The 27,889-nt window shown below is 41.7% G+C and overlaps 1 protein-coding gene across 2 annotated transcripts in view; it reads right to left on the bottom strand.

Annotated features, from left to right (window-relative positions):
• FAM222B (family with sequence similarity 222 member B) overlaps positions 1-27,889 on the bottom strand; it is a 70,196-nt gene that overhangs the window by 24,858 nt on the left and 17,449 nt on the right. The window contains exon 1 of one of the 2 annotated variants that reach the window (XM_004433367.3): positions 13,630-13,807. The exons of the other annotated variant lie outside the window; for it this stretch is intronic. The gene's annotated coding sequence lies outside the window, so the exon portion shown is untranslated. Of the gene's footprint in view, positions 1-13,629; positions 13,808-27,889 lie in introns of those variants that run through there. 2 annotated transcript variants of the gene reach the window in all.

The following is a 27,889-nucleotide window of genomic DNA, read 5'->3' as shown; positions in this document are numbered from 1 at the left end:
AAACTTAAATTGAAGGACTTTCTACAAAATAACTGTCAGTAGCATCAAGGTCATGAAAGTTAAAGAAGGCCTGAAGAACTGTTCCAGACTGAAGAAGACCAAGAAGACATAACAAATAAATGCAATGTGTGATTCTGAACTGGATCCTTTTCGCAATAAGGGACATTACTGGTACAACTAGCAACATTTGAAGAGGGTCTGAGAATTATATGATAGCAATGTATCAATGTTAACTTCCTGCTTTTGATGGTTGTATTGTGGTAATGTTGGAGAATGTCCTTGTTTGTAGAAGATAAACACTAAAGAATTCAGGGACGATAAAGCATCAGGTCAGCAACTTACTTTCGAATGATTCAAGGAAAAAATATTCTTTGTGCTGTACTTGTAACTTTCCTATAAATTTGAGACTGTTTCCAAAAATTTTATTTAAAAAAAAAAAAACCCAAGATAGCAGTGTTGAAGTCTGGAAAGTGTGTATGGCGGGGTGGAGATCATAAAGAATTGGAGACGTGGTCCGCTGCTAACCATTCTCATTTTATCTTAATGCAGGTGACTTATCTCTGAATTGGTGAGTGCCGACACTGGGGTTCTTGCCATCTGGAATAGGTTTTCTGTATCTTTCTGCCTCATCAACTTCCAATTTCTTTTCAGCACTTATCTGAATAACATTTTCTCCAGTGTCTATACTTCAAATTCTCTCCCAACCTCTACTTTGTTCTGGCAATGTTTCCACTGTTTGGCATTCATGCAACCCTCCTACCCTAAAGATAGAGAATTGCACCTTTGAAAAGCTTCCAAAAGAAATGTCTATCCTAAAGGAGACGCTATTAATGACGCTCCTTTCTTCAGGCCTGACACTCACTAACATCTCCATCAAGCTGTTCACATTTTAATAAGAGCTTTTCAAGGCCCTTCCTTGAACCTTCCTAAACACACATCCTGAACCTCAGCAAAGTGCCATGCAAACTCCCCTCTGCTCTAAGGGAAAGTCTTGTTATATATTCCGGAGTGTGACAGAGTTTTGACACTCTTTCCTCCCACTACACAAAAGTTTCAAATGACATCATAAGCTTTATCTCTAGATTTCCTGAAAAGTACCAAGTGTAACTAGCTTCTCCACTTTCACACCAACAGCAGCTGGCAGGCAGGGTCTTGGTTATTCCACAGCAGAAAAGTTTTTAGTAACAATCAATGAAGAGCTTTGAAGTAGTACAAGGATGATGTTTATCACTCACCTTTTCCTCTTCTTTCCTAGTTGGTGTGATCAGGGAAGTTTTGGAGGAGGAACAAGTGCATTATGGCCCTTCTCCAAGCAGCCATGAACTTTCTTCCCTTACTTGAAACAAACACTAACAAAAAGAGGCTCTTAAAATGCATTGCCATACTCCTTGGCAACTTATTCTCAACAAAATCTTTATGCAGCCACATCCATGAAGATATCTAAGGAGAAATGATCAGCCCTTGGGAAGAGAGCCTAGCAACAAAGAACACTAAGGTGAACAATAACATCCGAAATGAAAGCAGCAGCAAGTCACCTGGAGATCTAGGAACAGCCCTAGCTGGAATCAAGTTCAGTCTTTTGCATGTTAAGGAGATAAGATTTTGTGGTACGAGCCCATTTATTTTTCAGGGTAACCATCAAACAATAATATTGAAAAGTTGGAGGGAAATAGCAAAAGGACTTAGTCCTCTTCTCAGAAAGACAAACTATTTCCTTTCTTTCTACTCCTGTTTCTCCACCTAGTAAGGATTGTTTCCAGAGATATCACGCAACTTTCTATTAAAATAACATACTAAAGTTCCTATAGAGCTGAAGAAATGTGTCCTCAGTGTCCTACTGATTTAAAAAGTGCCCAAAAGTTTTCTTTTGCACTTTGAAGAGAATTTCAAACGCAAACAGAAGACTAAACTGAAGCTTGCCAATTACTATAATCTTACAATAAGCACATATTGCTTGAATGACGTTTAGTTCCATCTCAGTCTATTCTCCTATGATAAGTAGCAATGAACTCAAGGGCATGATCTCAGAATATAAAAAGCCATTAAGGCTGCTCCTAATAGATTCTTTTAAAATATGATCTTATACAGCTCTTCAAAAGAAGGACAATATGTTTTAATTGTGAGATGGATTTTTACAATGCTTTGACCTCCTGTCTAAAAGAGGTCTGGAAAAAGAAGTAACTGCAGTGGAGGGAGGGAGTGAAATGTGTCATTCTGGTTATTAACATCCATCAAGTTCATCCTTCAGCCTTGGGATAACTGCAGCCAAAAAACTGACTTGCAAGTAATTATCACCACAATCTGCAATAAAAGTTAATTGTACATAATTGAACTAACGCCCTAATCGGAGGGATGCTGCAACTGGCACGGAGCCCACTCCTCCTGCTCCTTCAGTCTGCAAATCAAACTGTTAATGATAATTTGTGGACAAACAAGAAATTGCTCTCATGGTTTCCCCACTGCAAATCACTCAGCAATTCTAGCTAATGCCCAGCATGTTGGACCAGGAGAAAAATCATTAACCAGTGCTTCCTTTGATAAAGATGAATTTTAACAATACCCAAGCCCATTAAGGCTGAGGGTTGCTGAGAATTGTTCCATTTCCCCCGGACGCCCTCAGTAAGGCACTGTGGCCTGATCTCCACACACTAGTACTATGCACTACATGCACCCTGCGCTAGCACCTTAGTACTAGCATGTAGTACTAAGAAGAGACATTGTGGAAGGCCAGGAGCTACTATTCCACTAATAATTTATCTTCTTGTAAGAGAATCCTGGATAATCTCATTTTTAGACAGGCAACGGCACTGTTGATTTATTTCAATAGCAAAAATTAAATCACTTCTGACTGGACTTTGGAGTTGATAGATTCCTGCTGCCTGACTCATTTGCCTTCAATTCTGGACAAGTACTGTGCCCTTTCCCTTGGAATTTAGTATCAGACTCTGCTTTTCAACTGTGTCTACAGCCCAAGAGACTAAGACTCCTAAGGGTATTGTGGGGTGTTAGGAAGCCATTCTGTTTTACAGAAGGGGAAAATATCAACAGTGACCTGTAAAGTGGGCAGGAGGCAGGTAGCCCCTGCTGAAGCAGCAGAAGGTAAAAGAGAAAAGCAGGTACAAAGTGCTACCTCTGCTTATTTTTTCTTAGGTGGTTTGCGCTCTATTCTGGCAAGGAGGTGGCTACAAATTAATGCAATTAGAACCTTTCCCGGGCCGGCCCCGTGGCTTGGTGGTTAAGTGCGCGCGCTCTGATGCTGGTGGCCAGGGTTCGGATCCCGGGCGCGCACCGAGGCACCACTTCTCCGTCCATCCTGAGGGCGAGTCCCACATACAGCAACTAGAAGGATGTGCAGCTATGACATACAACTATCTACTGGGGCTTTGGGGGGAAAAAATAAATAAATAAATAAATAAAATAAAAAAAAAAAAAACCTTTCCCAAAGACACAGCTGGACCATCTGCCTATTTGGTACACTTTTTGGTAAAAGTTATTTTGGAAGGTTGCAACTCACTTCCTCTAGTCATTAAAAGACAAGACTTTCTGATGTGAAATACGGAAAAACCTAGGAATAGCTCAGCCAGGATGTAAAAAATAGAAAGGGCTCTAGAAACTGTAATATGGATAGCAAAGGGAAACAAGAGTTTAACTCAGTAGGGACATCATTCATTTATTCATTCATTCACTCAGCACCTATGATGCACCAGGCACTGTGGTAGTACTATGTATTGGGAATACAAATATGACAGACAAAATGCCTGATGAGAAATGTGAATAAAGTTGTTTGAAAACCCAAATAATAAAACAAATACATCCAGGGAACAATGAGAAAGAAGGTGAACAACAATATGGGTCATTGAAGGCCGAGCAAGAATTTATCAGATTGAGGAGGGTAGGCCATTCTAGGGAGAAAAAACTAGCATAATGAAAGGTACGCAGTTGTAAAACTAAATGGCATGTTTGGGGAACCACACGTGGTCTGGTGTGGAAAGTAGGGTGCTGAGTATATTTGCTAAGCCTGGAGATAAGCCTGATGTGCTAAATTATGAAGAACCTTACATTTCATACTAGAGGGACAGAATAGCAGATTAAGCATAAAGCTGGGTTGGAGTCACAGCTCAATGTTCTTACCATCAAATCAGCGTAAAAGTAGCCCCAACATCTTATAGAATAATTGTGATGATTAAATGAGATTATTTTCATGAAGTGCTTAGTACAGTGCCTAGACTCAGTGATGGTAGTTGTGACTATTATTAGCTAATGTCAGACTTTATCCCACAAGCCATGGGGAAATAGGGACAGATTTTAAGGAGAGTAACATGATCAGATGTCTATTTTAAATAAATCTGCTGGAAGTGTGAAAGACAAACAGGAGATGGCAGAAGTCAGTTAAGGAGCTACAGTGATTTTGAGGTGAGAGATGATTTCAAATGAAGGTGTCATAAGAAGGCTGTCACACAAAGGAGGGAGGAGCTTTGTCTCTAAGCTTCAGAGATCAAAAACAGGTTAATAAATTAAAGTCTGAAGAAAGGCAACTTTAGGAGAAACACAAACATGATCTGAGTTTGTTCTAGTGGCACAGCACTAGAAATACTGACAACAACCATTCTTTAAGAATGATGGAGGAGTTTATTTTCAGCAGCTACGAATTTGGACTAGATGACCACTAAATCCAACTTCCAGATTCCATGATTCTAAATCATTTACAAAGGTAGTTTTGTAAAGTCATTAACAATTGCTTACATTTGTAGAGAGCTTCACAATTTTCAAAGTGCTTTCACATTGATTCTCTCACTGGATTTTCTCAAATGCCCTATGAGATAGCCACGCCAGCTATCATTAGACCCGTTTTCACAGATCAAAAAACCAGGAGGGCCGGCCCCGTGGCTTAGTAGTTAAGTGCGCATGCTCCGCTACTGGCGGCCGGGTTCGGATCCCGAGCGCGCACTGACGCACCGCTTCTCCGGCCATGCTGAGGCCACGTCCCGCATGCAGCAACTAGAAGGATGTGCAACTATGACATACAACTATCCACTGGGGCTTTGGGGGAAAAAAAGGAGGAGGATTGGCAATAGATGTTAGCGTTCAGAGCTGGTCTTCCTCAGCAAAAAGAGGAGGATTAGCACGGATGTTAGCTCAGGGCTGATCTTCGTCACCAAAAAAAAGAAAAAAGAAACCAGGAAAATCTAGTAGATGCCTAGACTACAACCAGGTTTTCTGACCCCTGGCTCTGTGCTCTTACCATTCTCACCACTGCCTCCAACATGGTGCCAGCGTTGAAAATCCATTCTGAGAATCCATCCCTCTTTGGTCACCTGTTCTAGTGTTTATTCTCAAAATCAGGAAATTCTTCTGCATGTCTCATTTTCATTGTTTGGGACCTTCAGCCCACTCTTCTGTCCTCTTCAAGGTGACTAAGAGCTAGTCATCTATCTTTATATAATGTTCCTTCATATTTGTATACTAAAAATGTCTGTCATTTCTCTAATCTAGGCTAATTAATCCCAATTCCTTGTTTTTTCACATAAATATTCTTTCCCTTAAGTTAGTTAAGTAACCTGACCCCTAATTTAATACTAGCTCCAGGAAGACAATAATCTCTTCCCATACACTCCAATTATAATCCCCAGATATCTATTAAAGAGTACCTCTCCAATTAATTCATACCAATATTACTGAGCACCTACAATGTAGCAAGGCATTGCTCTAGGAGGTAGGGACTCAGCAACAAACAAAACAGACAAAAACTCCTGCCTTCAAGGTGCTTCCATTTTTACATAGGGAAAAGTGAGAGGGTCAGACATACTTAATGAATAGGTAAGTTACACCGACTCTTAGAAGGTGATAAATGCTATGAAAAAATAAATAAAGCAGTATAGGGAGATGAGGAGTATTGGATGGGGTACAGCTTTTAATTACGCAACATAGTTCTTTTTAAAGCACTTAAACTATAATTAATACAGTTTGTTTCCCCTCTCATTTCAAGTTTAACTCCTAGGCACCTGCACATTTAATAAAAAGCAACTTATCAACTTGTTTTAAAGAGTGAAATCTTGTTTCTGTAATGTAGAAATACTCTTCAAGCAATAATGCAACAAAGTAAAGCAAGCCTACACATATACAAAGACTGCTGTTGGATGCAACTCTGTTGATAAACCCTAGCATTTCCCTGACTGAGCAATGGTACTTTCTTAACCAGTTGTGGGGAGCTGAGAGCTGAGCAGATGTAGACAGAGGGGGGTATAGGGAGGTGGTAGAAACCAAATTTTAGAGAGCTACACAGTTGATGTGTAGGCTGAAGCAGCATCAGCCTCTCATTTCTAGGTGCACTAAGGAATAATCTCTTCAACAGATACTATGAATAATAACAACAACACATTTCAGTTGGGACATTTGTTCAGCATAGAGAAGAGGCAAAAATAAAAACACAGCTTGCTGAAAAGGCAACTTGTTCCAACTTAATTTTGCTAGGGACTATGGACATAGGCAAAGAACTTTTCTTCAAAGGAAAGGTTCCTTTTGTCTCTCTGGGGAAATGTTCTAACACAGTATATCACACTCCAACTGCACCATACCTTACAGGGATTGAATGAAGCCTAAGTACTAAAATCCTTTGTAAAGCACTTTAGTGAATGCACAGTAACACCTGGCAAGACACGTTAAAACCAAGATATGGATTCTTCATTAATCCATTGGTTCCACTTTCTGTTGAATGAAAGAGGTCTGGGAGAATAAGATAAGTAAAAGCCAAACCAGTACCTTCACAGCTCAGAATTAATGTTTTCACAACAGTAAAATCACTTCCAGCTGAATAGCTGGGTAATACAGAAGGCCCATTCAGGAACCCAGGAAATGTGACTTTTCCATTGCTATACTGTGACCCAGGATGAGCTGTCTTCAACTTCTCATAGTCCTGATACCCCTTTCCTTTTAAAAGAGATTAAGTCCTATCCTTTACATAGTTAAGTGATAAACGAAATGCCAATGGTAGAAGTACTTTAGCTTCTGGAAGGAAAGAAGAAATTTAAGCTATGATTAATAATACTTATGCTTCTCCTCTGAAGCAACAGGATGTTGTCCAAATCACTTCAATTCTGCAAGTGGCATAAAATCTGATTTTCACTCAGATCAGCAACTGATCCTTAAAACCACTTTGTTCAGTGCAAAGAATTAGTGATTGGTCATGGAAACCTTGCTTTTTAAATCTGCTGTAATGGGCCGGCCCCGTGGCTTGGTGGTAAAGTGAGCGCGCTCCACTGCTGGCGACCTGGGTTCGGATCCCGGGCTCGCACCAACGCGCCACTTCTCCCGCCATGCTGAGGCCGCGTCCCACATACAGCAACTAGAAGGATGTGCAGCTATGACACACAACTATCTACTGGGGCTTTGGGGGGAAAAATAAATAAATAAAATCTTAAAAAAAAAAAATAAATAAATCTGCTGTAATATTCAGTTGATCTTCCACTAAAAAAGAGAGAGAGAGAGAGAAACAGGTAACACTTTCCCACCAAACAGCACTTAAAGAAATCCTCAGTTCTGAATTTATAACTTATAGTACTTCTTTAATCACAACCCGACTTTTAATGGGATTTCAGGGCCGGCCCCATGGCTTAGCGGTTAAGCGCACGCGCTCCGTTGCTGGCGGCCCGGGTTCGGACCCCGGGTGCACACCAACGCACCGCTTCTCCGGTCATGCTGAGGCCGCGTCCCACGTACAGCAACTAGAAGGATGTGAAACTATGATGTACAACTATCTACTGGGGCTTTGGGGGAAAAAATAAATAAATAAATAAAATTATAAATGGGATTTCATGTCGGCCAACAGCTCTCATCATTAGAGTACATACAGCCCAGTGTTAGAAGATGGGTTTGCTTTGGTAACAGCTCTTTGGCTTGGCTATCTATAGCTAGCCCACATATGAATGATTTGCATATACTGTGGGGCCAAAAGACACCAACAAAGAAGACATGCCAGGAGGAAGAGCAAGTTTATTTATGATTTACTTGGAACCTCTCAATCCTCCATAGGTTCTCAGCATAATTAGGTAACAAGGGTCAAGTCTTAAAACAAACTTTCGCTAGGATACTAAACTGAACTGAACTTTTCTAGGTCCAGTACTGAGTTATATACTACTTTTGACGATTAAGAAACTAAGTGTAATCCAAGCTCGTGGTTATCTTGCCTACCGGTCTCTTGAATGACCAGAGAAAAAAATCAAATCTCTAATCAGTTTGTTCAGCTAGCAAATCCCAATTAAAAAGTAGAGGAGGGCCGGCTCCGTGGCTTAGCGGTTAAGTGCGCGCGCTCTGATGCTGGCGGCCCGGGTTCGGATCCCGGGCGCGCCCCGAGGCACCACTTCTCCGTCCAACGTGAGGCCGAGTCCCACGTACAGCAACTAGAAGGATGTGAACCTATGGCATACAACTATCTACTGGGGCTTTGGGGGGAAAAAAAATGAATAAATAAAATCTTTAAAAAAAAAAAAAAAAAAAAAAAAAAAAAAGTAGAGGAAGTTAAAGCTATTACTTTAAAACGTGGCCTTGGAAATATCTTTGGACTTTACCTGTCTATACTTTGCCTGTTTGCACTTCTGCATGAATAATCAAGAACTGACTGTAGTCTCTGATCAGGAATGAATCCTTAATTAGAGTTCTGTCCATATGTTGGTCAAGATGCCCTCTGCCCTCTGCCCTTTCAGCTAGGCTGAAATGTAACAAACTCAGTCCATGACTGATTTTGATCTAATCAGCCAATGCTCCCTCCCTGGGATCCATCAGCACCAAAACATAATAAAACTTCAATCTGGCCTTTCCTTTACATGTCTTTTATTCCTCCAACACCTCATCCTAAGTCTTCCTCCATCCCTTGATTGATAATGGCATCTTGGTCTTTGGATTCCCTTCATGACTAAAGAAATAAAAACAGTTTCTGGGCCGGCCCCGTGGCTTAGTGGTTAAGTGAGCGCGCTCCACTGCTGGCGACCCGGGGTTCGGATCCTGGGCTCGCACCGACGCGCTGCTTCTCCGGCCATGCTGAGGCCGCGTCCCACATACAGCAACTAGAAGGATGTGCAGCTATGACACACAACTATCTACTGGGGCTTTGGGGGGAAAAAATAAATAAATAAAATCTTTAAAAAAAAAAAAAAACAGTTTCTGAGGGTAGAGACAGGAAAATTTCAAATAATTTTATATGGAGATCCCGAAAGGAGTTCTTGGAAAAAAGAATTGAATACATTAGAAATTCAGAGAAGGGAAGAATTCAGAGACCTTGGCTCCGGGCCTGACTAAATCACCAAGTTATTGAGACATTCTCAGGACATTCATTTTCCCCACCTCTGAGAAATGATGAGACCACTAAGAGACTGCTTATTTTAATTCACTGGATAAAAACTACTCCAAAAGTAAAAATATTTATGTTAACATTGGAACTGATTCTTGGGCTGAAGAAACTCTTGTCTTAATCTTTTGTGAGTTGTTACATAATTATACCCTACAACCCTACATTTAATTTCAAAGTATAATACATACTCAAAGTACCAAAGAATTTCTTTAAATCAGGCTCAGGCTTTCTATTTTTCTCTTCTATTACCATATATATTTACAAGTAATGAAATCTCTAATTAAGCAAAATTCTAAGATCTGGCCAAACAAAAGGACTGTCCAGTATTCAAAGAATGCTAACATATAGAACAAAGTTGGGAGGGAGGAAAGTCCTGGATTCTAAAAAATAAATGAGCAATTTGAGTGTTTGGTTTAAAAAAACAAAACAAAAGAAAAAGATGGGTTAAAAGTTTATATCTAAAGGCAATTCTGTTTTGAATGGCCCTAACAATCCAATAATAAGTGCCGTGTCAAACACAGTCAGGGCAATTAATTCACTGGACTCTTCCCCTTTCACTGCCAGTGAACAGCTCTGAGGATAATCTCCTTCACTCTCCCAGGGCTCAGTTGGAAGATTCATTATTTATGCCCTCAATTGTTTACTCTGTCCTATTTTTCCATCCATCCAGGCCCAAGGGCAGCGTTATCACTGGCCTGTTTCCAAAATGAATGTGTTAGTTCACTGCCTTACTAGTTACAAAACCAAAGATAATCAAACACAGTAGTATCTTAATATGGGAGAGCAACCCCACCCACCACTTGTTCCAGGAGAGAAGTTAATGACAATGCTGACCCAGGTTACCAAAAGCCAAAGTAGCTTAGAAGGATGAAGTGAGATCCATACATCATTTTAGTCTTTTTTTTTTTTTTTTTGAGCCACTGAGCAACATACAGGTACATCCAACAAGGATTCTTAAAGGGCAGTATCATTATAAAGGCAGCTCTGGCCTTCACCAAGAGCAGACCTGTAAACTACTGAAGATTAAACTGATTGAGATGCACTTTGCCTAGCAACCATTCATTAGGAAGAGTTCAGGAACTCACCACCAATCAATTTCACATCCTCATCTGAGCTGTAAACAGATAACAGACTCCACCAAGTCCTCCACTCTCTGGATTCAGACTCAAAGCAAACAAGTTCCTCAAAAGATTCAGCTTCCAAGAGTCAACCCCTGGGGGAGGGGGCTGTGCTTAAACACACAGAATATTGTATCAGATACCTGACTGACAAAGCTGAATAGCAAAAACCACTACCAGCCACATCTCCATATGAATGCATTCACTGTCTCTAAATAAGTCTCTCACATGGTCTTTTTTGCCTCTAATATTTTCTCACCTTGAGCAAGCTTCTCCAATTCCAAGCCTTACAACACTCAAGCTGATATTATGAGAGTCAAACAATGCCAAGGGTCCAATCTTTCCTTCACCTTCTCAAGGGATCATTTTATACTTCTGATGTGAACAGGGGATTGGGTTTGAGTCTCCCTTTAGAGAGAACATAGGGCCCTTTTTCTTAACATATTCTAAGCTGTGACTCAGAGAAATAAGCAGGATGGATAAAAACAGATTGCTAAAGAAAATTAAATCAGCTACTTTAACCTCAGCAGCACCACGTTCCCTCAACCTAAAAGATTATGGGAAGTCATGGCTTCATATAATTGTTTCCTTGCAGAGGACCAAATTTGAGGATTTCCATCCCCCTTAAATGATTATTTGGAGATCAGTGCAGATACACCTATGATTAGTTCTATACATAGCCTTTTGTCTCCTGGGGAAAATTCTTTGGGGAAATCACTGCACCATGCAAAATACTGATTACACAAATCAGTCAAAATAGAAATATAAAAAAATTAAGCAAGCAAAGTGTAATATAACTTTATAAAGCTATATTAACTGCTCACCGATGGGTAGACCAAAAAAAAAAACAAACCCACCTTCGATATCAAATAGCAGGACAACTTGTTTTTTGGTAGAAGCAAGCTGAAGTGGTATATGCTTTAATATGGCCTCCAAGTGGTTTTTTGTCACTTCCTCAGCTTGCTACAGCTCAGCCATCAAAGTGCACTTGTTTTATACACTACCTAGCTGTCAAAGCTTCAATCAGTTTTAATAGTTCATTCTCAGTAACAAGTTAGGTAAGACAACATCTGGGGGATCCTTTGCCCTTAATTTAAACATGAGTCATGGAGTCTTAAAGGATAAATGGGGGGCCGGCCCTGTGGCTTAGCAGTTAAGTGCGCGCGCTCCACTACTGGCGGCCCGGGTTCAGATCCCAGGCGCACACCGACACACCGCTTCTCCGGCCATGCTGAGGCCGCATCCCACACACAGCAACTAGAAGGATGTGCAACTATGACATACAACTATCTAGTGGGGCTTTGGGGAAAAAAAAAAAGGAGGAGGATTGGCAATAGATGTTAGCTCAGAGCTGGTCCTCCTCAGCAAAAAAAGAGGAGGATTAGCAAGGATGTTAGCTCAGGGCTGATCTTCCTCACAAAAAAAAAAAAAAAAAGATAAATGGGTAATAAACTAAAAATCCAAAATTCAACATAGGTTTACCGTGAATCTACTTTTTTGCAGAATTCTATACTAAGGCTACTTGAGATTAAAAAAAAAAAAAGTATAGTAAGTTCCCTCATTCCTAGTAAGTTTCCACAACTGAGATGTTTTCCTATCCCATCATCCCTAGTCTTTATAATGCTTGCTTTCACCTCAAACTGCTCCTTATTGGTTAGAGATCCAATAAGTCAATGCAAAGAAAAAACACTAATCCAGCTAAAACTGTAAGACAGCTCCAGCATATCAATTTTGTATTCAAAACTGAACTCCAGTTAGAACAATTTCTGGGAACCAAACCTGGACTAAGAAGAACGAACTCTCAATCATTTCAATTAATGTTTACCAAAGTGCTGCCAAAAAATTGCCATTTATCCCTTCTGGCATTCTAGCTCTTTACTAATCAACATTAAGATAAATCTGATCCGAACACCTTTGGTTGAAATGCCAAGTTAAATCAAGTTTACCATGAACGCTGGCACTCAACATAGACAGACCCGCCCCACCCCGTTTCCAAGATCAGAAATTTGGGGTTTTCTATTTTCAATTGATAACTTTCCTCTCAATTAAAAACCTATAAAGAGGTTCTTGATTTTGGCTGAAGATGAGCTCCGCATCCTTCAGAAAGAAGGGATCCACAAGTTGTAGTAGCAAAGAAACTCAAAAGAGATATACATAATTTAAATTATAATGTTACAACCATCCAAATTCATAAAGTTGGGGGGGGGGGCCTTTAAAAATAAACGAATTCCGGCCGGCCCGTGGCTTGGCGGTTAAGTGCTCGCGCTCCGCTGCTGGGGGCACGGGTTTGGATCCCGGGTGCCCACCGACGCACCGCTTCTCTGGCCATGCTGAGGCCGCGTCCCACATACAGCAACTAGAAGGATGTGCAGCTATGATGTACAACTATCTACTGTGGCTTTGGGGGAAAATAAATAAAATTATTAAAAAAAATAAAAAATAAAAATAAACGAATTAAAGAAAATTCATCTGGACATTTTAAGTTTGGCTTTCGTTTTTGACGACAAAAACTAATCCCTCTGAGAATCTATGGATATAAGAAATATATCAACGGAGAAACAGAAAAGACTTAAGTTTCAGTAACGGCTAAGTTTTCTCGCTCTAGCTAGGTTTCTCCCACAGGGCTGAGTACTACACAAAGCCAGCGACAACGTACTCCGAGAGAGACTTTAGCAGAGTTAATTGCTAACAACTATCAGGATTTCCTTTAACCACCATTTGACGGGGGCTGCTCCCTCTTTCCTCTACTACCTCCTTCCTTTTCAGATTGTTTTTGCTGATTAAGGCAATCCCAAGTAGGAAAATGGTGAAGACAGCCTTAATGAGCACGGATGCAGTACAGCTCCAAAACCTCACTCCTAGCCTGCGTTTTTTTCTTTTTTCTTTTGCGGTTTACTGCATCAGATGTCACACAAGAAAGGGCTCCTCTTTTCTTCTCTGCTCATTTTGCTACGCGACCGACATCGACACATCAGTAAAAAGAAATGAGTCCTGAATCTCCTTACCCTGCTGCAGGGGTGAGATGAAGGCAGGGAAAGAATAATGAGGGGTAGAATTAAAAAATCAAAATTGACGGGATGTGGAGCTCTTACTTCCCATGCCGTTTCCCCTTTTCTCACAAGGTTAAGTCGGCTGAAGTCTGGGTTGCGTTAGAAAAAGCAAACACACCTTGAGCCCTGGAAGGGAGGTGAGGTTCGGTCCGCAGCGCTCGGAGGGGCTCTGGGCTCCGCCCCGCCGGCCTGGGGCAGCTCAGCCCTCCTTGCCCCCTCCCCGGGAAGATGGATGAGAAGGGGCTTCTAGCGGTCTTGGCAGAGGGAGGGGGAGGCGGCTGCTCCGGGTGCCAGGCTCTCGGAGCGCAGCACTCCGCGGCGCGCCGACACCCCCTCCCCCAGCCGGCAGCCTCTCGCTCCGCTTCGCCGCCGGAAGCCAGCCCCGCCCCCTCAACTCCATCCCAGCCCTCCTCGAGACCCCTCCCATCGACACAGCCAATGGCGAGCCAGGGAGCCAGCAGAGCGACTCGCCAAGCAGCCAACTGGGGAGGCCCACTGGGAGGTCAGCCGCCGGAGATAGGCCAGATACCCGCGGCCCCGGCCCCAGCGCGGCTCCTCTTTGTTAGAGCTGCCCCCATCTCTCCTGGCTCCCACCCCAAAGCTGGGAGCCAAGCATCCCGCAGCGGAGCCAGGTGATGCCGCGCCCCTTCTCCCGCTCCCTTGCCCACTCTCTGCCTGGATACTAAGAGTGACCCCCATCCAGGTGGTACCTTCTAGAGTGCCTCAGACTTCCAGAGCAATAGCCACCAGGAGACACCTGACAGTAAAAAGACGCTCCCCAGGCCTCTCCGCCTCGCCCTTCTTTTCTCAGACTAATGAACTGCACTCCCTCATAACCATGCATTGATTTAGGTTTGCATATTAGATCACCTGTACACATTAATCCACCCTGTCTGAAACTCCTGCTTCCAGTGACGCAGAAATTAAGGGATTGGGGGGGGCGCTTATTCGGAAGGTATATATCTGGAAGTTGATGGGGTGGGAGAAGAGGGAATACATCAAATCACCTACAAAAAACAGACACCAAGAAACACACAGTTGGCTCCAACTCACCTCAGATACAAGACATCTACATCCAACTAAACCACTCCCTTAACAGGTTTCAGTACAATCAAGAAGCAAATTCTAAGTCTTGTTCAAGTCATATACCTAATATTAGAAAAAAACTCAGCAACCGCCAGGGCTCCGCATAACTGGCAGGTTGCACGAACACTTCAATCACTAATGCCAACGTTAAGGGCATAAAACTGCTGGGATGGAATATGCTAAAGATTGTAAGATATTTCCTTAGGCCTAGTGGTGGGGCAGTACATGGGGCTCATTTAAGAAAAATAAATAAAACGGGGATCCGGGAAGGCAAGGTATTACCTATATTGTCATTTTTGCCTACAGAGTTCTTGCAACTAATTTTAAATATCTACATCACACTGCTATCCCACTTAGTTCCTCCACATACTACTACAATTTTTAAAAAACAACAAAATACTTTAAACTTAAGTAGCCCTTTTGAGATATTGTGGTTTATAAGAAATATATATATATTTGGTCATTCAGATGACCAAAATAGATTTCTCAGATATATCTGGTCTTCATCCATAGTTCCTGGCTCACAGCTCCCCAAACCCTTGGAATTTACTGAAGCAATAAGAGCAATGGGAGCATCTTTTGTTTTAATATTTGGTGTCTTGCCTCAGTTCCTGAAAATGCTTGAGGGCCATAAAGGTGCAATGGGTGTTCGGTTTACATTAATGAAGGTGACTTTTGGACCCCACCCAAGGGTGGGGGCTGGTTGCCAGGAGAACCAGCCACATGAGCAGAGGATTGGAACCTTCAGTCCCACCTCCTGATTTCCGAGAAGGGGAGTGGAGCTTGAGGTTGAATCAATTGCCAACAGCCAAACTTAGGCAATCACTACTATGTAATGAAGCCTCCATAAAGACCCAAAGGTCAGCTCATTGTGGCTTTTATTGTTGGCCCTTTTTTCCGGAGAGCTTCCACACTGGAGAACCATAACACTTCCAAGTGTCAGCGTGCCGGGCCCCAAGCTTCACAAGGGCAGAAGCTTCTTTGTTGGAGACTTCACCCTACCTATCTCTTCATCTGGCTGTTGATTCGTGTCCTTTAATATCCTTTTTAATAAATCGGTAATCTAGTAAGTAAATGGGTTTTCTTGCTGTGAGTCATTCTAGCAAACTAATCAAACCTGAGGAGGGGGTTCCTGGGAACATCTGATTTATAGCTAGTTGGCCAGAAACACAGGTAATAACTTGGGCTTGTAACTGGCCTCTGAAGCGGAGGGCAGTCTTGTGGGACTGAGTCCTCCAGGTTGATAGCATCAGAACTGAGTTGAGGGCCTGCCTGGTGGCGCAAGCGGTTAAGTGCACGCTCTGCTGAGGCAGCCTGGGGTTTGCTGGTTCAGATCCCGGGCGCGCACCAACGCACTGCATGGCAAGCCATGCTGTGGTGGCGTCCCATATAAAGTGGAGGAAGATGGGCACGGATGTTAGCCCAGGGCCAGTCTTCCTCAGCAAAAAAAGAGGAGGATTGGCAGATGTTAGCACAGTGCTGATCTCCTCACAAAAAAAACTTGAGTTGAATTCTCAGACACCCTGGTGATGTCCAAGAACTGCGTGTTGGTGTGGGGAAGTCTACACACACAGACACACACACACACGAATTGGATCCAGGAACCCTTCGCACTTTTCTTTTGTGGAGCTCAAAGCATTTCATATATATAACCTCAGTCTTCTTGAAAGATGGCATGCCCATTTTAAAGCCAGCTCATTTTTCTAACCCACATTAAAAGACTGGCTTTTAGACAGAGAAAGACAAACACAGTATGACCTCTCATATGTGGAATATAAACTAACACATGGACAGAGAGAACAGTTTGGTGGTTACCAGGGGGAATGGAGTTGGGGGGTGGGCACAAGGGGTGAAGGGGCGCATTTATATGTTGACTGACAAATAATAATGTACAACTGGAATCTCACAATGTTATAAAGTATCATGACATCAATAAAAAAATTTTTTTAAAAAGGGGGCCAGCCCCGTGGCGTAGCGATTAAGTGCGCGCACTCCGTTGCTGGCGGCCCAGGGTTCGGATCCCAGGCGCGCACTAACACACCGCTTGTCAGGCCATGCTGAGGCGGTGTCCCACATAAAGTGGAGGAAGATGGGGAGGGATGTTAGCCCAGGGCCAGTCTTCCTCAGCAAAAAGAAGAGGATTGGCATGGATATTAGCTCAGGGCTGATCTTCCTCACACACACACAAAAAATAATAAATAAATAAAAGACTCTGGCTTTGACAGATTTATAGAGGAACTTAATTGGTGCCTCATAGGTTAGCTTTTATTAGGTTCCATATGAAAAGAACCAAACGTGAAAATTTTTTATTTTAAATCCTGCCCACAAAAGTGCCGGATTACCTAGCAGTTGAGTCCAGTCCCTCCTCATCTTTTGACCTAAAACAAAAATTTTCAAGAGCACAAAAGTTATAACTCTCCTCCACATCATTTAGCAACTCTCTATCATTTTCCATATTAAAATAACTAAATAGGGCCGGCCCCGTGGCTTAGCGGTTCAGTGTGCGCGCTCCGCTGCTGGCAGCCCCGGTTCGGATCCCGGGCACACACCGACGCACTGCTTGTCCAGCTATGCTGAGGCCGCGTCCCACATACAGCAACTAGAAGGATGTGCAGCTATGACATACAACTATCTACTGGGGCTTTGGGGGAAAAATAAATAAATAAATAAAATTATTTAAAAAAAAAAACGATTTAACTGGGTGTCCCATATTTAAAAAAAAATAAATAAATAAAAATAATTAAATACTTCAAGAAGTTAGCGTTTAAAATAGCTGACCTAAAAGGTACTATTTATGTCTAAGGAAAACTTCTGTGCCAGTACCTTCCTTCAGATTCTAGCCTTCTTGATACAGGCAATATTTTTGTCTTTAAGGATTACATAGAAACTAAAACTCAAATCCTTCCAAGATCACTCATGCACCAATTAATCTGCCAAGAAAAACAAACAAACAAACATAACAGTCTCGCATTATCACAAATGTTCTTGACAACCGGATAATTCAGACAAAACTTCTAATATCCTCTTCTAAAATATAAACAGGGAACTCTTGGGGGGTTTCAAATACCTTAACTGAAATTAAAAAGTCAAATTCATCTTGCCAAAAGTATCTATATAGTCCAAGAAACCACAGAAGAATTACAACTGTTTAATAACAGTTTAATAAAATTCCTAAAGAGGAATTCAAGTCCAATTTCTTTTCATGTCCCTCAAATGTACTCTTTATATCTTATTACCACTACCCTAACAGAGACCTTTACCATGTCGGTGGGGGTAACTATACCTTCTTTCTAGTCTCCCTCATTCCACATACCACTGCTTTCATCCATCTGCTCTTCTTAAGAACTACAGAGGGCTGGCCCAGTGGCTTAGCGGTTAAGTGCGCGTGCTCCGCTGCTGGCAGCCAGGGTTTGGATCCCGGGCGCGCACTGACACACTGCTTTTCCGGCCATGCTGAGGCCGCGTCCCACATACAGCAACTAGAAGGATGTGCAGCTATGACATACAACTATCTACTGGGGCTTTGGGGGAAAAATAAATAAATAAAATTATTAAAAAAAAAAAAGAACTACAGAAACAGTTCCATTTATTGCACATTTACTAGGTGCAAGGCCCTGTATCCAGAATTGTATGTATATACATATATATACATACACATATATAATAATTATTACATATATTATTATTTCATCATCATAAACCTATGAAATAGATATTTCCCCCATTTTCAGAGACAAAGAAACTGAGTTCCAGAGAGGTTGAACAGTCTGCTCTAGGTCACACAGCTAGTAAATGGAAAAGTCAATATCAGAACTTGAGTCTTCCTGGCTCCAAATCTAATACTCTTATCCACTAAGCTATATCATGGTTCTTTGGTGCCTACGTCAGCCAGCCAAGTTTCCACTCTACGGCTGTTATACGTTCCATAATCTGGCTCTATCCTGTTATCAAACTTACTCCCAACCTTTCCTCAGGATGTCTTCCCAACACCAGACAGACTGATCTGCTTGCTCAGTGTCTGTGTATCACGTTCATCCATTTCTACTTTCTTGCCATGACTTGTGCTGTTACAACCATTCCATTTAAATCCTACCCATTCTTCAAGGCCCAGCTCAAATTCCACCTTCCTTGTGGAGCCTTCTTTGATACTGTCAGCAATGACTGCTTTTCTGAACTACTACACAATTTAGTACTTAATTGTTCTGTTGTCTAATATGTGATGTGTCTTCCTAATTTAGATTGTAACTCAGAGCTTGTATTATAATTGCCTTTATATCTTCTCCCTTGCCAATTTTGCATAGTAAGGCATACATGGTAAAGTCCTCAACAAATATTTAGACCAGTAAACTTTATAGCAAAAAAATGGTCCAAATCACGTAAATGACCCAAGTTCTCATAACAGCCACCAAAGCTGAAATCATTAATAACTCTTCATTCATTTTCAAGATAGAACAAATAACCAACTTATAACTCTGCCACTACTGACTTAAGTACTTACTCACTGTCTGTCGGCTTCAACAGTATTATGGACAAACTGAGAGGAGGGGCTTCAAGAGGGCTAGTCACGTTTCTTGATCTGGGAACCAGTTACATAGGTATGTTCAATTTGTGGAAATTCATTGAGCTGTATGCTTTAATAAAGAGTCTGGCTCCATCTTCATCCTTGACTCTTTTTTTTTTTTTTTTAATTTTATTTATTTATTTTTTTTCCCCCAAAGCCCCAGTAGATAGTTGTATAGTCATAGCTGCACATCCTTTTAGTTGCTGTATGTGGGACACGGCCTCAGCATGGCCGGAGAAGCAGTGCGTCGGTGCGCGCCCGGGATCTGAACCCGGGACGCCAGCAGCAGAGCACGTGCACTTAACCGCTAAGCCACGGGGCCGGCCCCTGAGCTGTATGCTTATATGCACTTTTCTCTATGTATATTTTATCTCAAAAAGTTTAAAAATATCAAGTTTCAGATTATATTATAAAATAATCACATCTAATTTTTAAAGCACATACAAATACTATCTTCGTCTGTAGGTCCAAGAAAATATCTGGAAGTATACACACCAATCTGTCAACAATAGTTACTACTGAGAGGAGGGTAGAGAGGAGTGAAGGAGAGAATGTTTTCTATATGTTTTATCCAATCTTTTAAAAAATAAAAAACACATTAATTTTGTAATTTTAATAGATTAGCTGAGTAGTGGAATTACAGATTATTATTTTTTACAGTTTTTAAACTTTCTATGTTGAAAATGTCTTTTACGGGCCGGCCCTGTGGCTTAGCGGTAAAGTGCACGCGCTCTGCTGCTGGCGGCCCGGGTTCGGATCCCGGGCGTGCACCAACGCACCACTTCTCCGGCTATGCTGAGGTCGTGTCCCACGTACAGCAACTAGAAGGATGTGCAGCTATGACGTACAACTATCTACTGGGGCTTTGGGGGGAAAATAAATAAATAAAATTATTAAAAAAAAAAAAAGAAAATGTCTTTTACCATCAGTAAAAGATATTAAAACATAAAATAAACACATCCTCTCTCATTAATGGAAGGACAATATCAATGAGCTGGACTGAAAACTAGTTTAGGTAACATCCATCCAGTCTGATCACTATTTGCACTTCAATATTTCTCTTATTTTTGCTGGGAAAGATTCAGCTTGAGCTAACATCTGTTGCCAATCTTCCTCTCTCTCTTTCTTTTTTCCTTTTCCTCCCAAGAGCCCCAGTACAGAGTTGTATATTCTAATTGTAAGTCCTTCTCGTTCTTCTATGTGAGCTGCTGCCACAGCATGGCTACTGACAGATAGACCAGTGGTGTGGTTGTTTGCCAGGAACTGAACCCAGGCCACCAAAGCAGAGTGCACTGACCTTTAACCACTAGGCCATCAGGGCTGGCCGTGCACTTCAATATTTCTTGAATACTCTATTTTGCAAATTTCCCAAATGACATTTATAACAAGCAAAAAAACAAAAATGGGGCCTTTGACACTTAATTTACTCCAATCAAAATAAATAAACAGGGGCCAGCCCAGTAGCATAGTGGAGTTGGCGCACTCCACTTTGGTGGCCTGGGGTTTGCAGGTTCGGATCTTGGGGGTGGACCTACGCACTGCTGATTGGGCCATGCTGTGGGAGGCGTCCCACATATGGAGTGGAGGAGGATGGGCACAGATGTTAGCCCAGGGCCAATCGCTCCTCAGCAAAAAGAGGAGGATTGGCAAGGGGTGTTAGCTCAGAGCTAATCTTCCTCACAAAAAAATAAATAAATAAAATAAAAAGAAATAGTTTTCAGTAGAACAAAGACAAAACAATAACAACGATCTATCCTGAACAGAAGCTGAACACTATTAAAAAGGCATTTTCCCCATAAAGACCTGCTACATGACATTTTACAGAATTCAAACACCCTTGAGACAGAACATAGACTTTGATAAGAAACCTTATTCTTGGGCCCGGCCCCATGGCGTAGCGGTTAAATGCGCACGCTCCGCTGCTGGCAGCCCGGGTTCGGGAGCCCACCGACGCTCCGCTTGTCAGGCCATGCTGTGGCGGCGTCCCATATGAAGTGGAGGAAGATGGGCACAGATGTTAGCTCAGGGCCAGTCTTCCTCTGGGCCGGCCTGGTGGCGCAAGCAGTTAAGGGCCAGTCTTCCTCAGCAAAAAGAGGAGGATTGGCGTGGATGTTAGCTCAGGGCTGATCTTCCTCACAAAAAATAAATATATATATATTTAAAAAAATAGAAACCTTATTCTTCACTAGACTTAAAGAGAACAGCAGGTCTGAGCAAACAAGTGTGAACATTAAAAAAAAAAGCAATGCCTTGAATTACTATTTCAATGTAGAAAGGTATTTAAGTTTTTTTTAAACTGGCTGCACTTTCTCTTTCAGACACTAGAGGGAAGTGTAAAATCCATTCACTGTATCCTTTTTTTTTTTTTTTTAAAGATTTTATTTATTTATTTTTTCCCCCCAAAGCCCCAGTAGATAGTTGTGTGTCATAGCTGCACATCCTTCTAGTTGCTGTATGTGGGACGCGGCCTCAGCATGGCTGGAGAAGCAGCGCGTCGGTGCGAGCCCGGGATCCGAACCCGGGTCGCCAGCAGTGGAGCGCGCTCACTTAACCACCAAGCCACGGGGCCGGCCCCTCACTGTATCCTTGGGAATTAAATTTATGCATTCATTCACTCACATCACCACATATTTATTGCATCCCTATATATCAGGAACTCTATTAGACCCCACAGACAAAAAGATGAATAAGCTACAGTCCCTGTCTTTAAACTGCTTATTCTACTGAGGGGAGACACACTAGTTTAAAAAAAAAGGGAGAACTACACACAAGAATGCACATGAGAACCAAACCCCAAGTTTTGCAAGACTGTGAGTTTGGGGCAGGACAGAAGGAGAAGCATTTCTGGCAGAGGGAGAAAAAAACGTGTCTATATAATAATTCACACTACCCAAACCAGCTTATCCAACCTGGCTTATTCTTCTATTCACAACCTTCCCCACCTTAATCTAAATGGAAATAACCTATACCTAAGGTATCTTTAAACTGTTATCTATAACAAGTAGAAGCGTTGGGGCCGGGCCTGTGGCGTAGCGGTTAAGTGCCCGCGCTCCACTGCTGGCGGCCTGGGTTCGGATCCCAGGCGTGCACTGATGCACCACTTGTCAGGCCATGCTGTGGCAGCATCCCATATAAAGTGGAGGAAGATGGGCATGGATGTTAGCTCAGGGCTGATCTTCCTCACAAAAAAAAACAAAAGTAGAAGCGTTAACGGGTGTGGAAGACTTGCTAGAATATCTAGTTGGCTAGGTTTCAAAATCAGTGGTACACAGTTTAAAAAGCACAAGGGGCCGGCCCAGTGGCGCAGTGGTTAAGTTTGCACGCTCCACTTCGGCGGCCCAGAGTTCACAGGTTCAGATCCCAGGCGCAGACCTATGCACTGCTTATCAAGCCATGCTGTGGTAGGCGTCCCATATATAAAGTAGAGGAAGATGGGCATGGATGTTAGCCCAGGGCCAATCTTCCTCAGCAAAGAGTGGAGGACTGGCAGCAGATGTTAGCTCAGGGCTAATCTTCCTCACCAAAAAAAAAAAAAAAAAGCACAAAGGTAACAAATACAATTGGAGTTAAGACTGCTTACATGATAATAAAATTTTTCATTTGAAATAAGGATAAATTACACCATATGCCCCTGAAAAGAGTGTGTCAGGGATAAATGATTAAGTAGAAGTTTCCTAGATGTGCTCTGTCTTACATGAATTAAGTTTCCCAAGTTAGGAAATACAGTACTCTGACAATTAGCTTTCACTGATGCCTTTGAAAAAGCCTCTATAAAGAAACATCTTGGGGCCGGCCCCATGGCTTAGCAGTTATGTGCGCGCGCTCCGCTACCGGCGGCCCGGGTTCAGATCCCGGGCATGCACCGACGCACCACTTCTCCGGCCATGCTGAGGCCGCATCCCACATACAGCAACTGGAAGGATGTGCAACTATGACATACAACTATCTACTGGGGCTTTGGGGAAAAAACAAGGAGGAGGATTGGCAATAGATGTTAGCTCAGAGCTGGTCTTCCTCAGCAAAAAGAGGAGGATTAGCATGGATGTTAGCTCAGGGCTGATCTTCCTCACAAAAAAAAAAAAGAAAGAAAGAAACATCTTGGTTGGCCAATCATTCCCATACCTAAATAATTCGAGCCTACCTAGGAAAGACTAAAACTACCTGATAAACCAGAATTAAAGCCAAGTCACCATAATAACTATGGAAACATGTGTGTGGTGCATTTTTCCCTAATCCTCAAAGACTGTTGCATCTTTTGCTATGGTTTGGGATGTCTGGATTGCGTGTGTTGCGGGTAGGGAGCTGGAGAGAACGGACAAGTTGTTAACTTCTCATACTAATGGGGTAGCGCATGGTAGAAAAAGTAAAAGCCAACATCTTGAAAAAGTTTCACACACACACACAAAATGAGACAGCAAACTTGTGAATCAAGCATGATTTGGCATCTTTAAATGCAGAGCCAATTCTCATCTAGTGCCAAAGCCAATGGCTTCCCCTGTAGATAAAATGGCACAGTTCCTGAAAAAGCCCTGGCCGCTGTTTCCCCACAATCCTATAATCTGTCAGCAGACAGAAAACAAAAAGAAGGCTTTGCCAGCCAGAAAAAGCAAATTATAACCAACACAGAGCCAACACTTTACTTCAGACAGAAGGAGCTTTTCTATGCATCTTTGGAAGGAGAGAGACAAAAGAAACTTACCGTTGCTCAAACAACCAAGGCAAATATTTTAACCAAATACCATCTTGGATAAGCATTGACACAATAGTCTGCTTTCTCACTTCTTCATAGCCTTAAAGAATATTTACAGGGGCCGGCCCCGTGGCATAGTGGCTAAGTGCACGTGCTCCACTGCTGACGGCCTGGGCGCACACCGATGCACCACTTGTCAGGCCATGCTGTGGCGGCGTCGCACATAAAGTGGAGGAAGATGGGCATGGACGTTAGCTCAGGGCCAGTCTACCTCAGCAAAAAAAAAAAAAAAAAAAAGAGGATTGGCATAGATGTTAGCTCTGGGCTGATCTTCCTCACCAAAAAAAAAAAAGAATATTTACAACATGTATGCAAAAGAGTTGATGGCCACAAAATACAAAGAACTTGTATAAGTCAATAATAAAAAGACAAATAACCAAAGGGGAAAATTTCAAAGGGCATAAACTAAAGTAGTCGCAGAAGAAATACATAAGGTCAAATATTACATACATTCCATACTGTTAGGAAGTGGTGGAAAGTTCCTTCTCCATAGAGTCCTAAAGGTACTGATAGTACCTTTGAATTGATAGTACTGCCAACTGCAAAATTCCAGAGAAACTTTGGCTACTCAGAATGAAAAAACAAAAAACAAAAAAAAGATAAGGTACCTAAAATCATCACACCGCACACTTTAAATATCTTACACTTTTGTCAATTATACTTCCAAAAAACTAGGAAAAAAAAAAAGATGAGGGGCCCAGCATAAGCAATACATTCCTAAAAGTATTCAGGATAGAAGCTTCGTGAAATATCTACTCTGGAAAGGAAACTATTAAGCAGAACGGATAGAGGTAAAGTGCAAATCAAATCCAAAGGAACTAAAGTAAGAATATAAAATGACCTTTGACCTGTGAACATAAACAGCTGAAGCCAATCCCTGAGTCTACAATGAACAAGGCAGATGACAGAAGCAAATAACAGAAAGTCTTAATACAACCACAGAGGTAAAAATCTCCAAGAAAGTAAGTTTACTCACCTGTCTTGGCTGTGGAAGCAGGCCATTCAGGGACCCCTTTTCCAGTTACCAAATGCATAAGAAAAGAAAACAATGCCTGGGTGGGGCAAAAGCAAGTACAGTCTTCCCATCAAAGAAGAAAAGAAACCTAAGCCTTTTACTTGTCCTTGATACAAAGAGCTAATGGGTTGAGGGAGAACTCAAATTTCAGAAAAAAGATTCAATTCCAACCTATGGAAAGCTAAGAACTTCATGTCACTTTGTTCTAAAATTAGCAATACACAGGTCCCTACTGAAAAAACAATACACAAGATCCTAACTGAGCTGTCAGCAGGGTAAAGTTCTGAGCATGTCAGCAGACTACTGCTTAACCATTTCATTTTTCCCTTACCGGTTTCAGACATCAAAAGAACCACATCCCAATTTTCTTCTATTGTTAATGCCACTTCAGAGGCTGAGAAAATTTAGTTCATGAGATTCAAATTTCAAGCATTTTCTAAGTACATTATAGGTAATGATGCCACTGATTCTATATTTAGACTCAGGTGTGGAACAAGGAGTGCTAGCTAGCTTTGCCTGAAATGGCACCATGTCCCTCTTCAAAGCCTGATTGCAACCATCACCTAAGCCTGCATTAAAGTGTCTGTATGGTGCCAACTAAAATATATTAAAATGTTTTTTCAATACTTTTTTGTGAGTGGTTCTATTGATTAGCTGTGATGCTTTAAATATAGATAATAAATCACCCCCACTACTCCTTTAAAAATTCAGCATTGTAACTGCCATGGGGTGGCATTCATACCCTCACTTGAACCAAAAAGCCAAGATGGTAAAAACTCTTGTGATATAAATCCTCTAAAAGTGATATTATAATAAATATTTTGGAAATATTCTCTTTAATAAAAAGTTGTTTCATTATAGTTCCATAACCGTCACATTCCAGAAATTAGGGTAACAATATCTTTTCCCAAATCCTGAGCTATTTTTTCTTCAAATAGTATTTATAAAAATATATCACTTTTCTCCAAAGGAACTTAAGGCCTCTAACAGACAGCATGTTGCTAATTTTCACAACATCCTAATAAAGAACTATTATTTAGCATTTATATCACACTTTAACTTGCAAAAGTGTTTTACAATTATTTTCATTAGTAGTCATGCCTCACAACCACCCTTTGAGCTAAACTGGTCCTGTTATCCTCATTTGACAGCTGAGAAAACTAATGCATCATAAGGCCAAGGTCAAGCCAGTCTGCTTTCCAATCCCAGGGAACTAACCCTTAAAACCAGTCTCCTTCACTCACCAGTGTATCTGTACTGCTCACAACCCTAGTTAAAGTAGGTTTTTAGAGAACAGGAATCTACCTAAAATGATGGTACAAAAACATTAAAAGATTATAACACTTCAATTAAAATATATAACCACATTGGAATACAAATAAGTAAGGTTTTAATAACAATGACACAGGAAGTTTTCAGAAATTAGCTTCCAAAACCTCACTGTCATACAAAAAAAAGATCAAATGCTTCTTCATCTCATTTTTCCCCCCAATCCACTACAAGCATACTTCTACCTCCATCACTATAATGAATGGGTCTAGTCAAGGTCACCAATAAGCTCTAGGTTGCCAAATCCCATGATAGTTCTCTGTTCTTACCTGAGACAGCATGCAGTACAGTGGTCCACTCTCTCCTTGAAACATATTCTTTACTTTGCTTCCATAACATCACTTTCCTGGTTTTCCTCCTACTTCGCTAGCTGCTCCTTCTCTTTCAGAGCCACAAACCATTCCTAGGTGACCTCCTGATTGAATTCCATGACTTCAAATTCTAGCTACATGTTGATGGTTTCCACACCCAGACTTCTCCCAGGAATGCCAGGCTTTTCTAACCAACTATCTTACAGCTCCAGTTGGCTGTCTAACAAGCATGTCAAACTTGACCAAAACAGAATTCTTCACAAATAGGTTCTGCCACAAGTCTTACCCATCTCAATAAATATCATCACCATTTACCTACCTAGTTGCTCCAGCCAATAATGTAGAAGTTAGCCACAATTCTTCTTTGCCTCACTCTCCTTGGCTGCTGCCAATCCCTGTCAACTTCATTTCCAAAAGATATCCCAAATCGGTCCACCTTCCTAGAGCTCTTCTACCATCACCCCAGTCCAAGCCATCATCAACTCTCGTCTGAATTAGTACAAGAGCCTTATAACTAGTCGTCTTGCCTCCACTCTTGATCCCCCTACAATCCATTTCTACAGAGTAACTAGAATACTCTAATTATAAATCAACTCACATCATATCCCTGCTTAAAAACCTCCAAACGAAACACATTACTCTAGATTTCAAATCTCAATATCATCTGGCCTCTGCCTTCTTGCACCACTCTCCCTCTCACCCACCATATTCAAGCCACATTGGCCTTATTTGTGTTCCTCCAATATACCGAGGTCATTCCTTCTTAGCTTTGTGCTGAGAATGTTTGATCTGCTGATCTTTGTATCCTCCTAGATCTTAAACGCCCACACTCTCAGAGAGGTAATCCCTATTCTTCCAATTTAAAGTAGCTCATCATTCATTCTCTACTGCATCACTCTATTTTAATTCTTTGAATAGTATTTATCATTAACTGATGTTTTAAAAGTTATTTGTGCGCCAGACCGGTGGCGTAGTGGTGCAGTTCATGCGCTCTGCTTTGGTGGCCCAGGGTTCACAGGTTCAGATCCCAGGTGCAGACCTACCCACAGCTTATCAAGCTGTGCTGTGACAGGCATCCCACATACAAAGTAGAGGAAGATGGGCATGGATGTTAGCCCAGGGCCAATCTTCCTCAGCAAAGAGGACGATTGGCAACAGATGTTAGCTCAGGGCTAGTCTTCCTCACCAAAAAAAAAAAAAGTTATTTGTTGCCTATTTACCCTTACTAGAATGTAAGTTCCATAAGAGTAGGGACTTTGTCTCACTTGTTTACTAGTGTATTGCTAGTGCCCAACATATACTAGAAACCCAATAAATCTGGCAGGC

This window comes from Ceratotherium simum, chromosome 16 (assembly GCF_057802395.1).
Source record: "Ceratotherium simum simum isolate JZ-2026a chromosome 16, ASM5780239v1, whole genome shotgun sequence".
Classification (NCBI taxonomy): Eukaryota; Metazoa; Chordata; class Mammalia; order Perissodactyla; family Rhinocerotidae; genus Ceratotherium; species Ceratotherium simum.
Note: the sequence above shows the minus strand (reverse complement) of the source record. Positions and strands in the feature narration are given on the sequence as shown.